This window comes from Podarcis liolepis (assembly GCF_965112155.1).
Source record: "Podarcis liolepis genome assembly, chromosome: 5".
In the NCBI taxonomy this organism is placed as follows: domain Eukaryota; kingdom Metazoa; phylum Chordata; class Lepidosauria; order Squamata; family Lacertidae; genus Podarcis; species Podarcis liolepis.
This window is the reverse complement of record NC_139556.1, coordinates 17,528,707-17,543,322: the sequence shown is the minus strand read 5'-3', so window position 1 is coordinate 17,543,322 and position 14,616 is coordinate 17,528,707. Positions and strand designations below refer to the sequence as shown.

The 14,616-nt window shown below is 42.9% G+C and overlaps 1 protein-coding gene and 1 long non-coding RNA gene across 5 annotated transcripts in view; one reads left to right on the top strand and one right to left on the bottom strand.

Moving 5' to 3' along the window:
* The first annotated feature begins 386 nt into the window (after nt 1–386).
* Nucleotides 387–14,616, top strand: part of NDST2 (N-deacetylase and N-sulfotransferase 2) — a 102,973-nt gene continuing 88,743 nt past the window's right edge. The window contains exons 1-2 of one of the 4 annotated variants that reach the window (XM_083502504.1): nt 391–701; nt 12,413–12,471. The gene's annotated coding sequence lies outside the window, so the exon portion shown is untranslated. Of the gene's footprint in view, nt 702–1,434; nt 1,681–12,412; nt 12,472–14,616 lie in introns of those variants that run through there. The other 3 variants (XM_083502506.1, XM_083502503.1, XM_083502505.1) reach the window with 3 other exon arrangements.
* On the bottom strand, nt 4,618–7,116 carry LOC310706741. Its single transcript, XR_014526135.1, has 2 exons — nt 6,817–7,116; nt 4,618–6,453 (listed from the first exon to the last, which is right to left on the bottom strand). It is a non-coding gene; the product is annotated as an uncharacterized lncRNA (long non-coding RNA).

Here is a 14,616-nt window from a genome sequence, read left to right as displayed (position 1 = left end):
CCCAGATCATAGCATAGCAGTGCTAAAAGTTGGAGGGTCGTATCTGAAGTCTAAACCCCTTGGCAACAGCAAGGAATCTTTTACTGAACCTGGGGCTCGAACCCACAAAACCCTCCGATGTCAGAGTCAAGCGCTCTACCGACTGAGCTATCCCAGATGTCAACTACATATATGTGCGTGTGTAGTTTTTTTAAAATATAAAATAGTACCTTGATAGTAATACCTCCCAAAAAGAAAGAAAAAAGCTGGGGGGGGGGAGTCGATGCCTTTTCACAACTCCCTTTTCTAAAAAAAATAATTACTATTCCTGACGAGGCTCTGTGGAGGGTGAGGAGACGCTATCTCCCTCCGCAGGCTTCCCGCTTGAGCCGCCAGGCCGCCGGCCGGGGATTCCTCTCCCCTCCGCGGCGGCTTCCGAGCGGAGGCGGGACCGGGGAGGCGGGCGAGCGGGCGGGGGTCTCCGCCGTCTCCTCCTCCTCCGCGGCCTGGCCTGCCTTGTTCCCTCCCACCCGCCCGAGTGGAAGATGGCGGCGGAGCGCAGCGGCAGCCGCGGTCTCGGCGCGCGGCCTGAGGGACCCGAGCAGCGGCCCGAAGCGGCCCGGCCCGTGGGCCGAACCTAGCGAGGCCGGCGAGCGGGCAGTTCCGGCGGCTCCAGCTGCTGCTGCTGCTGCCGCCCGGTGTCGTCGTCTTCTCCGCCGCAGGTGAGGGGAGCGGCGGCGGGGCCGGCGCAAATAATACCAGCCGGGATTTGTCTTAAGCTCTGAGGGGGAGCCGAGCGAGCGTGGGTTGCCGAGGAGGCCGCGAGAAGGGAAGGAGCACCACCGGCTCGGTGTGAGGGTAGACGGAACCGGGATAGTTTCGCCGGGCGCCCGGGTTGGTGCTTCTCACGTTCTTCCCCTGCTCCCGTGTTTCTGCCCCCGTGTCCCCTCTCGGGTCGGCGTGGCGTATCGGCTTCCAATGTCGGGAGAGAGAGCCCCGTTCAAATCCCCTGCTCAGCCCCGAAGCTGACGGGGTGACCTTGTGGGGAACCTCGGTGGCTCAGCCTAAGCTACCTCGCAGGCTTGTTTTATTATTAATAATAATTATTATTTATTGCTATAGATATATCCGTAGCCAGACTCGTTGGGCTGCAGCCCAAGTCTATGGACAGCACTGGGGAATTGGAACAGATCAATAGGTTATCTTTTTAGTCGTCTTGGTCTCAAGCTGCTTAGGGCTTTGTATCTTGAGCAAAGGGACACCTTCTATATATACTGTACATAGAGAGAGGGTTTAATTGATTCTCGGTTACAAACGAATCCGATAGAAAGAGAGGGGGAAATAAATAATACTGTACCCACAATAACCCACAACAGGTTGGAGTACAGAACCCTCACCCCCTCTAAAAGGGGGGGGGGGAATATAACAGAAGCAAATCCCAGTTGAGGTTCATTGGATATGCTGCAGTCAGATAAAAGTGTCCTTTCACAGGCTTGTTGTGAGGAGGAATACCCATATTTGGGTAATATGGCTCCTGGAGCGAGGACAAAATTGCCCACCCTCCAAATATCTTAAACGTTCAGTAGGTACCTGTATCAGTACCTGTATAGGTTTATTCGGGGATTTTTTTCAGCCGGAAGTCACCGGAACTCAGTTCCGGCACCTCTCAGGTGGGCGCCATTGCCATTATCAGAGAACAAGGTGAGTTCTGGCACCTCTTTTTCTGGGGGGGGAAAAGCACTGGGTTTATTACAGTGGTACCTCTAGTTACGAACTTAATTTGTTCCGGAGGTCCGTTCTTAACCTGAAACTGAACTAGAGGCGTTCTTTCGCTAATGGGTGCCTCTTACTGCCGCTGCGCCGTCGGCACACAATTCTCATTCTCATCCTGGGGCAGAGTTCTCAACTCGAGGTAACTCTTCCAGGTTAGCGAAGTTTGTAACCTGAGGCATTTGTAACTCAATGTACCACTGTTGTTGTGGTTGTTGTTATGCACCCCCTTGGCTCAGCTACTGTGCAAGAGAACCTCCCGCACTGCCCTAAATCTGGCACTGAGAATCCAGGCAAGCAGGATGGCTTCGCTGCACTATACCCCGTGCTGTTTTTTCCAGCAGCGCTGGACCCACTGGAGGATGGCCAGTTATTGGACATGCACATATAAAGAGAGGCACTCCCTCAAATATTTTAGGTGTGTTGAGCACCAGGTAAGAGAACTAAGAGAAAACAGCAATCAGGTGTGTAGGGAATCTGATTGGGTTTCAGTGGGTGCGTGAGTTTAGTGAGAAAAAGAAACATGTATGAGATGAGAGATCGTAGAGAGAGAGCAAGAGAGGAGATAGTGCTCACTGGTGGGACACATGCTTAGAAAGGATGTCTTGCAATAGGCCTTGTAAAGACTTTAAAGGGTTGCTGCCAGTTTGAGTGTGCTGTACAGGCCGGGCCTAGACTAACCAGTGGCCTGACTCTATATAAGATTGTTTGATATTTTCGTAAATGTTTTAGATTAGACATTTTACTTTCTTACAATGCAATCCTAACCACGTCTACTCAGAAGTCCTATTGAATTCTAATGGGGTTAGTGGATTTGCAATGCAGCTGTACTTAATATAAGAATTCCTACTTCACATTTAAAATAATTCCCAAGGGGGATTACAACACAGAAATCAAAAGCAGAATAAAAACATTAAACACACCCCTAGAAGCATCAACATCTGTAAAGTAGTAGCACAATCTGAGATAAAACTTGATTAAATTAAAGGGTTGGAGGGGGGGATCTTTGGCTGGTGCAAAAATTACATTGAAGTAAGCGTGGACAGCATCCAGGTTGTTTCCACAAGAAGACCCTATCCCTGGTAGCTACCCATCTCCTCAGATGAGGTGGGAACCTGGAGTACTGCCTCCATTGAAGATGGACAACCACATGTGGAGATAGATCATCCTTCACGTACCCTGGTCCCAAGCTGTAAAGGGGTTTAAAGATCAACACAGCAGTTTGAACTGAGCCCACAAATGGCCCAAAAGCCAGTGCAGCTGATGGAGTTCAGTTATGATAATAATTTCCAGACCTATACAGCTACAACTGTTGTGTGTGTGTGTGTGTGTGTAGCGGCTTATTGGACTGGATTCAGCTGTTGTAACCACAAGTGAACTGTTTACTCTGTCCTGCTTTGCTCGCTGTCGGTCTCCCTATCTTTTTCTTCTTGCCTGAGAACACCAGCTTTACACTGCTGGCACGAAAGAGCCTGCCCCTGCTGCTCTGACTGGCAGCTGTGTTGGTCTTGGCTTGCAGGGGAGAGCAGGAAGAGCCCCAATTGCAGTTGTTCTGTGTAAGAGGAGGGTTGGTTGTGGGAGAAGTAGCAAACCAGGTAAGGAACATACAGCATGTTCTGTACGCTCCCCCCCCCCCCCCCCAGCACTTTGAGGACACAATGGTAGCAGAGAACAAGTGCTTTTCCACCTTCATCACTGCCACAGAGTAAGCATAATAATGGCTTGCTGTGATTTCATGAGACTTTGAGTGAGTTTTCCATCTCTTCTGGCCCAGCCATTTGTGGAGATAGGCACATGTTCTTTAAGTTTTTTCACAGGGAAGATGAAAGAGTGCTTTCCATCTTCTGTTCTCCTTGAGGTTTTTTTTTTTTAAATGCCCCATTAGTACAATCTTGGGAGTTGTGGTTCCAAAGGAATGTGTTGGGTGTCATTAGGCTTGGGATAAGGCAATGGTACTTGATTATTATTTGAACTTCTAGCTTGCCCCAGGACTTGGGATAGGGAGCTAAACTAGAATAACCAGCAAAACCAGAATAGATTCTAAAAGAAAATGTTACCAAGTTGTGAACTAATGAGCTAAAGTTTGTTCTCTTCTCCACCCTCCTGGAGGACTGGGATAATTTGTCTCTGGGGATTCATTTCCCCCCAAAAAAGTATGTGTATATCTAATATTTGTCTCATCTCTCCCTTGCCGCTTTTGAGTTTTGCTGGTATATTTTTACCAGCCTATGTTTTCAGCAACTAATGAGCTCTGATTTGCTGCTGTTTCCTTTCATCAGGTGCTTTTTATTGCTTTTCTATGTTGCTTTTAGTTCTACATTTTAAATGTAGTCTCTCGTTGTAGGAAAGAACCTCAAAATTGTAGCTTAGATGGAAGTGCTATTGATTTGAATTTATATTTATTTAAAATTGTTTGGTTACCGCATTGCCTAAGCATGTGTCATAACAGGGAGACTTGAAGGAATTCAGAGCAAATGCTTGGATAGTGATATTACACATTTCAACTACAACTTTCTTTCCATTTGAATATTTGTATGGATGTGCCCTCCCCATCCCCTTTTGTTAGGATATGGTTCATGGCAGCTGTAAATTCTTCACAGAAGGATATATAAGAAATAAAACAAAGAACTTGATTCTAGGGTTGGCATGTAAGTCAATCAGTTGCCTATTTCCCCACTGTCAACCTTTCTTATTTAATTATACTTCTCTTTTGTCTGCAATAACAGGAGCGAGATCTGCTTGTCTCCTAGCCTTGCATTAGTTGAGGCCATGCTGAGTAGTATAGTATAGCTTCTAGAAGCCGCATGCTATAACTGCAAGCATCTCTGCAAGATACAGTGGTGAAAGGTCATGGCTTTAAAGGTCACATTTTTAAAAAATGGTTTGTGTCAAGTCTGCTCCAGAATAAAAATGAAAGGGTGAAATTCTGTTTCTGTCCATCAGTGGAACAGACAAAAAAAAAGGTTCCTCCTTCAGCTCTCACTGTGCCCCTCAGATACACTCCAGATACTTGGTGGACCCTTCAGAGCAGATGCGGGTGGGGATTCAGGGAAACAAGTGGAAATTGAAATGCTATTCAGAAGTACTTGAAAATGTTCGTGTGAATGTCATTCTGGTTTTAGATAGAGAGTACTGCTCTTCACTTCTTCATATTTCTATTTTGTTGGTGAACATCTAGGGACATCATGTAGACGACACCCACTTGCATTTTTTCACTCTTGTTAAATTCTGGATGTATAGTTGGTCTTGGAATGAATGCTAGAAGATGATACGGAATCAGTGAGGGATGAAATTGAAGCCTAATTGGGAGAAAACAGGTTATGTTGGTAGGACAGTGTAGCTCTAGAGGTTTGTAGTTTTTCGCTTGCCTGGGCAAGGTTATACTTTCCTTGAAGTTGCATAGAAGGGTTTCCTGTGCCACACTTTTCTCCTGAATTGTCCATGGTATCCTGAGCTGTCATTTCTTTCTAACAGGGACCTGATCCCAGCCATACCTTCTTTGGTTAACACCACATATTGACTCCTGTAATGTCAGTTGCACACGGGGGTGCCATTGAATAATGTTTGGAGGCTGCACCTAGTGCAGAATGCTACCTTTCAGCAAGTTCAGACCTGCCTCAAGGAACATCAAGACTTCTCTCGTGACCCAACTGCAATGACTATCTATAATATATGCTTCCATTAAAGGCTATCCCAAGACATTTTGGCACCTGAGGTGAGCCACAAAAATTTGCGCCCCCTCCCCAAGTCAGGAAAGATGATATAAGTGAAAGTTCTACATCAGGAACCAGATGCGAATAAAGATCTAAAGAGGGAACAACAGTGAAAGGAGAATAGCAGCACCTCCTATTTGCCAAGAGGCCTCTGTAAAGGCCAGATCTGCTGCCCCTGTGGGTCCTGCCACCTGAGGCTGCCGGCTCACTTTGTCTCATGGATGGGCCCGGCCCTGCTTCCAGCCCCAATTCAATGTACTCATGATTACAGTATCTTTAAATCTCTTAAAGATCTAGAGCCTACCACCCAATTGAGAGCACCTCATTCCCTTAAATCTGTAGGGAAGGCATTTTTCTTTTGCCGTGGGAAGTCTGCAAAACCACAGATTAGTGTCTTCTTTGTGGCTGTGCCCGTGCACTGAAACGTGTTTCGATCAGAAGTGTGTCTGGCCACTTCACTCAGAAGGTACCTGGAGGGTCTTTTGGGGACTGCAGCTGGAGGTGGGTGGGAATTTAGGGAAATGGCATGGGAGAAAGATTAAATCCATCTCCCCCCAGCACCTCTGTACTGATCTAATTCAGAGCCACTGTGACTGCTTTTAGTTAAAATTGCAGTACGATGCCCAACTTGTCCTTTAGCTACTGCTCAAAGCAGCAGTTCTCAAAGGCTTTCCTTATCCCTTGCCTTTCCTGCAAGAGCATAAGAAGAATCCTGCTGAATTAGACCAAAGCATACCGTACTTCAGCATTTAGTGGGAAACCCCAGTGCAGAATACAAGCATTCTCGCACTCTCCTCGTCCCGATCGCCAGCGATTGGTATTCAGAGGCGTGTTGCCACTAGTACTGCAGGTAAAGGCAAGGAAAGCTGGAACTGGCCTCAAGGTGTGGGGAGCCTTGAAGCAGCAACTCCCCAAACTTTTCCTTGCTCCCACCCACCCTGACTGAAAAAGGCAAGGAGCAAGGTAACCCTCCTTATTTGGGAGCCACTACCTCAAGGCAAGGACGCGGGTGGCGCTGTGGGTTAAACCACAGAACCTAGGACTTGCTGATCAGAAGGTTGGGGGTTTGAATCCCCGTGACAGGGTGAGCTCCCATTGTTTGGTCCCTGCTCTTGCCAACCTAGCAGTTCGAAAGCATGTCAAAGTGCAAGTAGATAAATAGGTACCGCTCCGGCGGGAAGGTAAACGGCGTTTCCGTGTGCTGCTCTGGTTCGCCAGAAGCGGTTTTGTCATGCTGGCCACATGACCCGGAAGCTGTACCCCGGCTCCCTCGGCCAGTAAAGCGAGATGAGCGCCGCAACCCCAGAGTCGGTCACGACTGGACCTAATGGTCAGGGGTGCCTTTACCCTTTACCTCAAGGCACTTGGAATACCATGAAGCAGTGGTTCCAAGATGGGCAGCACATTCTTTGGCACTGTTCAGCTGCATCCTGCTCAACTAAGAGAAGGATTATGAGAGGGGGAAAGTTAACCCCTTGTCCCAGTGGATCTTCTCTAACCCTGATGCCAGGCAGACTGGAAAATAGTTCAGCAGCAGTGAAAAGAGGGAGGGGTGCTTTGTTGGGGATCCTGCGCAGCTAAGTGAGTGTGTGCATGTGGGTGTATATGTTTGTGTGTGCTGTGTATGGGTGTATGCATGTATTTGTGTATATGTGGGGGGGTGTCTGGGGTCCGTCCCCCCCCCCCCCCGGAAGGTTGGCTGCTCAGGATTGTTGCCTCTCCTCTTTTAATTAGGGTAATAGGTTATATTAAATTGATTCCAACCCATTTTTTATATAATATTTATTAAAGTTTCATAAACAATCAAAAGCTTCAAAATTTAAACATAGAATACAAAAACCAAAAAAACTACAAAAATGAGAAAATACAAAACAAAACACATAAAGGTACACAATAAAGAACAGTTAACAGAATAGAAGAAAAAAGAAGACCCCCCCCCAAAAAAAACAGAAAAAAGATTAGTATTTTCATATCTTATACTTCATTCACTAGTTTCTTGACCTCCTCACACCTCCCTTTTTGTATTCCAGTTCAGATATTTAGTTCAGCAAATCCTTACCCTCTATCATTTATCCTTATTCAACATCTTAACCTATAATAAATATATATTTTTCCACCATTGTCATCCATATTTACATATTCTTATTAATCTTTTAACTAACACCACTTGTTTTCAAGCCAACATCCCTTTAACATTCATTAATTTTACAGTATTTCTGTAGATAGTCTTTAAATTTTTTCCATTCTTCTTCCACCGCCTCTTCTCCCTGGTCTCGGATTCTGCCAGTCATTTCTGCCAATTCCATGTACTCTATCACCTTCATCTGTCATTCTTCCAGAGTGGGTAAATCTTGTGTCTTGATTCTAACCCATTTTTAAATCAATGGTTTAATTGATTAAATATTAATAGATTTTATTACTAATTAACATATTTCACTCTTAGCACAGCCTCCTAGTGGTGCCAAAATTAAAAATAATTGATGGCACATTTTCAAAGCTAAGCAGGGTCCAGTATGGTTTCAAACTGGGTGTGGGACCATGTGTTGAGAACCCTGTATTGTCATGTGGTGGACCTGCCCCAAGGTGAAAGACTTCTGGGAAAAGATTTATAATGAATTGAAAAAAATGATGAAATATACATTTATAAAGAAACCAGAGGCCTTTCTTTTTGGAATAACAGGTTTGGAATTGCCCAAGAAGGATGTTAAATTATTTTTGTATGCCACAACTGCCGCTCAGATCTTACTAGCCAAGAAGTGGAAAACGCAAGAACTACCAACTGTGGAAGAATGGCAGGTGAAGATGATGGACTTTATGGAACTAGCTGACCTTCCTGCTTAAAAACTATTGCTTTAGTAATGTATAATCAGATAGAACCAAGGTTTATTTAATTGGGTCATACGTCTATCCATTTTGATTTGTGCTTTTTTTCTTTAAAGAATCATGGTCAGAAAATGTTCTTTGCCATTTTTGTCAAATTCCAATGTAAACATCTAAATCTCAAAAAATGGAATAGCACTGTGATGATGATGATTTATATAGCCTGTTCTTTACGCTAAAGTCACAATGATTTCAACTGAAACATTAAAAACAGTTAAAACATATTACAATCACAAAAGTAGGCTGGGTCTGAGAAATATACATCTTATTAATACACATGGTACGTTAATGCCTTCTGGAACAGCTTCTTTGAATGTGTTTCTAATTGTGCCATACAGAATTGCTCTCTTCTGATGAGATTTGGGTTGCTGTTCTTAGTTACTGCAAAAGTGGAGGCTAATTTGTTGTCTATGGGCACATCTCATTCTTCCCATACAGTCCTAGATTTCACTTTATAACAAATGCTGACTGCAAAAAAAAGAAAAGAAAAAGCCATATTATATTCTGATAGACAGTCAGTAGCTATATACTAGCTTGCGTGTTTGTAGACTGTGCAAGATTGGTGCACACATGTCAGGAAGTAGCTACAGCGAGCCTCCGGGTCACATAATCCCACAAAAGCTGGGAGGAGGTAATTGAAAGCTTTTGCTTTTAGTTAGCCACAGTTTCCTGTGTGATCCAAACTGTGAACTATGGGCAACACAAACTATGGTTAGTTTAAAGCCAGCCAGCCTCAGAAGCCATGGATTGAAATTGGCTTGTTTTAAATTAAAACTTTATTTCCTCAGCTGTGAGAAAGGACCCGGGGGGAGCTCACGAGCTCAAGGCTCATTGTGGCTCATTCCTTCTCATTCAGGAATGTGAGACGGTTTAGTGTAGCATGTTAACTCTTGTCTTAATTGTCTCATATTGGGACACGGCATGAAATTATCCTCATTAGCAGGGCTGTTCAGAAAGTGCTCTTTGTTTGACCTGATGATCTCTACGTATTTTAGTTGGATACCTTATTCTTGCATTGTTTGTGGCTTGTGATATAAAGGTACCGGTAGTTCTTCAATTCCATAGCAGCATGTTATCAAATAATTAGACTTCTCTCTTGATTATATTGAAAGAAATTGTTGTTAGGGCTCCAATGCTTAATTGATTATTTTTTTTAAAAAAATGGCTTTTAATCAGCTGAATGGTGCTCCTGATAAATCGTTTTAAAAGCCTATTATTTTGAGTACAAGTACTTGTAAAAACTGCAGATGGCAAGTACCATCTTAAGAAGAATTTCCTCTTGCCTCTTCTATAAACTACCTTGCATTTCTCATAAGATGGAAATAGCTAATAAAAGTTTGCATTGGGGCGCTAAAAAATTAAAGACATGGTGGATTGATGGCATTAAAAGGAGCATGCTCTCTGTCTTGGTTAGTCCTAAAACCATATTTGTTGCCTTGCTACATTGTTCCTGTTCAATATTTCTGCACAGATCACCTTGTGTATATTAACTGCTAATCTACTGCAAACATTGTGACATCTTTGTGTTGAATTTGGCTCCATTCCCAAATGTGCCTGCATATTTCCAGTGCAGCTGTTCTTTCTTCAATAGGAAAAAGATCTGAATTGCAGGTGAAAATATCAGCAGAACCTAAATGTGGTCCACCTACGTACTTATTTGTGTTGCCTAATGCTGTAGTACCTGGAAAATAAAACTAGGATTGTGTGTACCCACTCAGTAATTGTGTGAATTCAAAGAGAGTGCTTTGCTCCCACATAGCTGTGCATAATATAGGTATAATGTGTTCATAGGCTTAATTATAATGTGTGCTCTTACAGTTTCCCTTATAGTATTTCTGGTACATCTACCCTTACATGCACTGGGTTTGAAAGTGTGTAGTAAACTGGCCAGGGCATTTGAATGCTGTGGGTGGCAGGAAGCAGACTGCTCTGCCCTCCCCTCGTGATTCCTGGTGCCACAATTGCCACTTCTATGCATTCAAGTGGTCTTTTGGGGTTGAAGGGAATATTCTTTGATTTACTTTTTCCCTTAAGGTTATGTATGTTTAAGATAGAAAAAAAAGTGTAGAGCAGATTAGGAAATATTTTTGTTAGGTTTCTGAGTGTAGTGAGGCTAAGGAACGAATGCCAAGGACCAGCTGAAGAACTAGTATTAGCCATAGTTTTCACGCAGCTGAAAAAATATTGTCTCATAAAATATTGCTAGTTACCCATTGAACCTGTTTTGTGGATTGAAAGCTATTTCTGGAGTAATAGGTTAGTCATCTTAAAATTATAAAAAGCACTTTCCATAAATAAGTTTGACTTCATAATCTCGATATAAAAGAATTACCTTTAAAAAACAGCAACAACTTTTTATTGAACAACTCCAGACTCTGCTAGTAATTTTCATTGATCTGAAACCCTGGTGCTTTTGAAGCTAATGTCCAGCAATTCCAGAATGTGTACATAAATTGAAATTGCCAGGTTGATTTAGCCCTCCATTGATAGAATAATTGATTGTATCAGTCCAGTCTTTAAACTAAATGCACCCTAAGGAAGCCATACAAATAAAATAGCTGGCAGAAGTTATCATGCAATTACATGTTAAAAATGTATAAATCATGCTTTCATTGAGAACTTCCCATTTCCAATAAAACAATATAGTTGCACAAAAATAATCAGTCAACAATCTCACTGTGAACATACACCAGCAGGTATGGTGAGTGTGATGTAACTGATCATGTTTTTAAAACAAATAGTGTATGCGTTTAAAAAACAGTGGGGTCAATTATATCATGCAAATGAACCTACCTGGACCCTGAGAACATCTTCTGAGGCCCTCCTTTGTGTGCCTCCTCCACGAGAGGTCAGGAGGGTGGCAACACGAGAACGGTCCTTCTCTGCAGTGGCTCCTCTTCTCTGGAACGGGAAGTTTGCTTCATGCCTTCACTATACACCTTTAGGCGCCAGGCAAAAACGTTCCTTTTCAACCAGGCCTTTGCCTGACTTGATCTACACCCTATACCTTTTTTTAAAATGCTGGCTCTTTGGGGTTTTTTTAATTGGGTTGTTGGTTTTGTTTTGATTTTATGTTTTTGATATTTTATATGAACTGCCCTGAGACCTTTGGGTATAGGGCGGTATTGTAAATGAATGAATGACCTTTGTGGTCCCTTACAACTTAACAATTATATACCGTATTTTTTGCACCATAACACTCACTTTTTTCCTCCTAAAAAGTAAGGGGAAATGCCTGTGCGTGTTATGGAGGAATGCCTACGGGTGGCATGCCTACCGATTTTCCTCCTCTAAAAACTACGTGCGTGTTATGGTTGGGTGCGTGTTATAGAGCGAAAAATACGGTATGTGCAATTATCATGTGTTGTGAATTACTGGTAATATTTTACAATATTATAAACTGCTTAGAGATTTCTTTGAAGCTTGAAGCAATATATAAATTACCTAAAGAAATAAAAATAATGCACTATGCAAATATTTCTGTTAACAGAGGAAAGGGGTCAGGTTGAAGGTCTTTGTCAGATAGTTGCCATTAAGAGCTCATCCACACTGTGGATTTGAAGCCGCTTGTGCGTTGTGTGTGTGTGGTGTCCACACAACATCTTCCTCATCCAGTTGGCAGCCCATACCCGCCCTCTTCCAAATTCAGATTTCCCTGATTTGGTAAGAATCTGAAGAAAATCCATATAAAATTGCATTTTGCCCAATTGCGGATGCCCTGAAGCACATTGTGTGGTCTGGATTTCTTTTTCCACATGTGTGGTGACATTCTGCTAGCTGCTGTCTGTTGCTACACCCACTACTTCCATTTTCTTTCCATCAGCCCAAAGGGAAGGATGCAGCCTTCCCCTTTCCACTGGTTGTTGCTGAAGGCACATTTGCGGTATTTTTATATTTAAAACAGCTGATTTGTGCAAAAGGGTTCTTGCACAAAACAGCTGTATTAAAATTAAAAATAAAATTTGCCCTAGAAGATACAGGAGGGAAAGGAAGCTGTAGCCTCATGCCAAATCCTTGCCTGGCTTGGAGTGACACACACAATTATTATTTTTTACTGTTCTTTTATGCAGATCTAGTGTATCAGAAAACCTGTATTTCAGAAATAAATAAGAAAAGTGTTCTGGCACAGGTAAGCAGATACCTCCATGTAAGCCCACAAGGGACCTCAGGCTCCTTGGCTTGGTGCAACACACACATTTTAAAATAATTATTTTTTTTCTGACCTTTCGTGCAAATTTGATCTCTCTCTCTCTCTCTGTGGGCGTGCCTGAAAAGGTAAACAGATACCGGATTATTTGTGGGCACCTGGTTTTGGAACACATATATTTATTATCCTACTTTTTCATACAAATCTGCTACTTTGGAAAATAAAATAAAACAAAACCTCCAAAATGTTTTAAAGTTGCTCACACAGCTAAGCAGATACCTGCACACATACACTTAACAGTCCTCAGATTTCCAGAACATCTTGATGGGAGAGGGCAGCAGACAGCACAAATGAATCTCATCAAATCCCACACGCTAGTATGGATATAGGAAATATCAAGATAGATTATGGAGGCATAATATTGAAAGTGCAAAAGTGCACACAGAAACGGTGACCCTTGTAGACCTGAATGTAGACACAGCCTGTGTCTGGCAACTTGCTAAGGTGAACATGCAGGTAACTTGTAAACATACAGATGCAGTTGAAGTCACAGTGACCCAACAGCCAGTTAGTAAGTATTGTGCAAAATGGTCACTCTTATGGGCGTGGGAGTGTTTCCAACCTAACTGGGGGAAAATACGTAAATAATTCAGATTTATAAAGGGGTTTGGTAAGCTTGTGGGTTTCTGTTGACCCCAGTACCATTTCTAGTGATATTAAGGAGAATGTGTAATTTGTCTGCAGAAAATAGACAAATTATTGTGCAGCAGGCTTTTCTAATCTCCCTTCTGCTATGCACACCCTTGCCATTTCACCTTCTGTGCTCCCTATTTCACAGAAATTGGGGGCAGGGTGGGGCAGGCTGGAGGCTACGTTATCTGTAAACATGAAGAAGGACGAAACCATTTCAACATGGTATTGTGGGGTCACTTTAACCTTCAGCGCCCTGTGAGTCTGCAGCCTGCCAGCCACTATGTGATGCCTTTCTCTCTGGAGCTATATTCAGGTGGCAGGGAAATTATTTCTATATTCATCTGTTATGGAACCTGCCTGATTTTTCACAGCAGCCAGTTGGTCAGTGATCAACAGGTGTGAACAAATGTGTTGATTGTTGACCAACTGGCTGCTGTGAAAAATCAGGCAGGTTCTGTAACAGATGATTCTAGATGTCTCTCCAAAGGTTTAATTGGGTTGGGCTGCTGTTTTTGCCTCCCAGGTTGATTTGGGTTGGCTCTGGGTTACTCTGTCTCCTGAACCCTTGCATGTCTGGATCTTGGAACTTTCTTGCCTGGATCTTGGAACTTTCTTGCCTGGATCTTGGAACTTTCTTGCTTTGCTTGCAAACTGTTCACCTAAATCTTGGATTCATTGTATTCTAGTAGCCTAAACTGGCGTGCCACTGAATTTGTTGATCATTTATAGTCAGCAGATTGCCTATAGTTTGACCATGGTAGGTGGAAATTTAACTTTTTTATTTCATTAAGGGCCCCGTAAGGGGAGATTGCCCCCTAGCTCTTGCAACAGTTGGTGGCAAACCTAGCAGCACAGTAAAAATTACCTTGCTGACCATCTGCTAAAACTTCAGGAATTTTGCTACCAGAAAAGTTACTGCTTTGGACTTTCCATGATTTTTACCTTGTTTGCTGTGGAATTCAGGGAGTACTTTCTCCATGTGATCTGGTGTTTCAAATAATGGGTGTTCCTTTCATAAAGAAATTTTAATTCCATTTGTTACCCCAAGCTAACCTTGATAAAAGGCAAAGAGAATTGTTCACTGAATTATTATTTATAGAACCCTTATCTAATATTGTTAGCAAGTTACAATACTTTATTTCATTTCTAAGTTTCACAAAAACAGTGGGCTCCTTCATTTTTTGTGATGAGCACAAATATCGATCCATTTGATTATATGTACAAAATTGACTTGGATTGCCATGCTCAGGCTGTGGTTTCTATTTTTGAAGACTACTGACGTGTGAATGTGGGTCATGTAATAATTCATAAAGGCACATGCATTGCAGGCCTTGGACCAGATATTCCATGGTTGTTTCTAGGCTGTTAAGCAACTGTGCCCAACTAGGCCAGCCGCTGTCTCCTCCTACCTGGGAGAACCATGAAGGCTTCCAT